At 35.7% G+C, this 1783-nt stretch overlaps 1 long non-coding RNA gene across 1 annotated transcript; it reads right to left on the bottom strand.

Annotated features, from left to right (window-relative positions):
* Positions 1-523: 523 nt before the first annotated feature.
* Positions 524-1506, bottom strand: LOC143749469 (uncharacterized). Its single transcript, XR_013206988.1, has 2 exons — positions 1186-1506; positions 524-685 (listed from the first exon to the last, which is right to left on the bottom strand). It is a non-coding gene; the product is annotated as an uncharacterized LOC143749469 (long non-coding RNA).
* Between the last annotated feature and the right edge of the window lie 277 nt (positions 1507-1783).

The following is a 1783-nucleotide window of genomic DNA, read 5'->3' as shown; positions in this document are numbered from 1 at the left end:
TGAACATATTTACAGTATAAGCCTTGCCAGTGACACATGAGAAAGATTTTTTTTTAAATAATCGTTCAATAATCGTAATCGAGGTAACTTGTTCGATTAATCGCGATTATGATTTTAGCCAAAATCGCCCAGCCCTACACGCAAGATCTCTCGCTCTCTCCCTCTCTCTCGTGCGAACCCTACGCTGTTTGGAGCTCGCGAGCTCTAGATTCCGGGAGATTTTAACTAATTTGCGGGCAATATGCGGGAAACTCCCGGAACTTTCGGGAGACTTGGGATGTCTGAGACATATAGAGATTCCGAAGCTTCGAATATTCAAGCTCAAAAAATGGTATTCGGACCAGCCCTAGTATCATCACAGCCTCAACACATCACATAAACATAATCCCAAAAATAATCTTTCCTGTGTCTTTTCCATGACTAAATTTATGAATATCAAATCATACTGTGATCCACTATATTGTATAGAATGATGAGGTCCTTGCCAACATCCTGCCCCACTGAATAAATAAGGAAACAGAGATTTATAAACAAATACTTTTTATTCGTGTACTCAATTCTGTGCAAAATAACTTTATTGTCGTTGAATTGGCACATTTTTTTTGGTTCTTTGCAGACCTTCCTTTATCACACAGTCATTTGTATGTTTTCCTGTGGTTCCTAAGACGAGGGCCAGTCCTTTTGGCTGAAAGAAATGGTAAAAAAAAAAAAAAAAAAAACTTCCAGAATTATGTTTTTAACTTTTAAATTATGTTACAAATAAGGATAGCCTCTGACATAACTGTACCTCTGTAACTCTCAGGCAAATAAAAATTTAGCATCCCAATTATGGCTCAGTCATCTCTTGGTGTAAAGCCACTAAAAGCATGCAAGTTGTAGTTGTGACCAAGCTTAAAAAATAGACGCCACATGTGGAGATGTCTCAGTCCATCCTAATTAAGCAGCCCATCTTGACTTCCCAAAAATAAATGTAGCATTGGTCTAGTTGCCTATTGCATAAACTTAAAATAACTCCCAATGCAAATTTTTCTAAATGTCATAATCATTAGTTAACAAACACGTATTCATTACTTCAATGAGCTCATTGTTTCTGCTTTATATTATTACATTGTTTAAAATAATAAATGTTTAGCTAACTGTGATTTGTATATGTACATTTCTGAAATACATAACTTAGACAGTTACCTCTGGCAAAAACCTCTGATAACAGATCACTCTAAGTTGTGTTGTGGACCCATACATTTTCTGTAAAGCTAATTTTCCAATGGACCAGTACTTCTTTACAGCCCTTGGGAAGACAAAACAAAGTCATACTTTCGTAATTAAATATTTAATTTCATTCCTCATCGAAGCCTCTAAAAATCAGTCACCAATCACCAAAACATCAATGGTTTGGTTTAATATTTACAGCACTCTAACAGCAAATGATTTAACATGTTAACTACTTTTTATTTAGACTATTCTAACAAAAGGCAACCATTTCTGCACTTTTCTCTTGTTGTACTTTATCAGTTTATGCATCTACAGTAGAGGGTGACACGGGAGTGGATTTTCAAACCTCTCTCGTCCCAATCCCACGAAAAACATCCAATCCCGTCCCAATCCCAGAAGAATGACTCCTATTCATTCCCACTCCCGTGCTGTGTTTTTTTGACCGGAATCTGTCAGTTACAGTAAAAAAAATACAGTTCAGATATGAGCATAGCACAGTTTGTTACTTTATTGAACTGAAAGAACAAAATTTAAACAAAAAACAAATTTTCTTCTTGAACTAAGATTTCCT

This window comes from Siphateles boraxobius, unplaced genomic scaffold (assembly GCF_051911475.1).
Source record: "Siphateles boraxobius isolate OS27281-9 unplaced genomic scaffold, OSU_SipBor_1 25, whole genome shotgun sequence".
In the NCBI taxonomy this organism is placed as follows: domain Eukaryota; kingdom Metazoa; phylum Chordata; class Actinopteri; order Cypriniformes; family Leuciscidae; genus Siphateles; species Siphateles boraxobius.
This window is presented reverse-complemented; position numbering and strand designations above follow the sequence as displayed.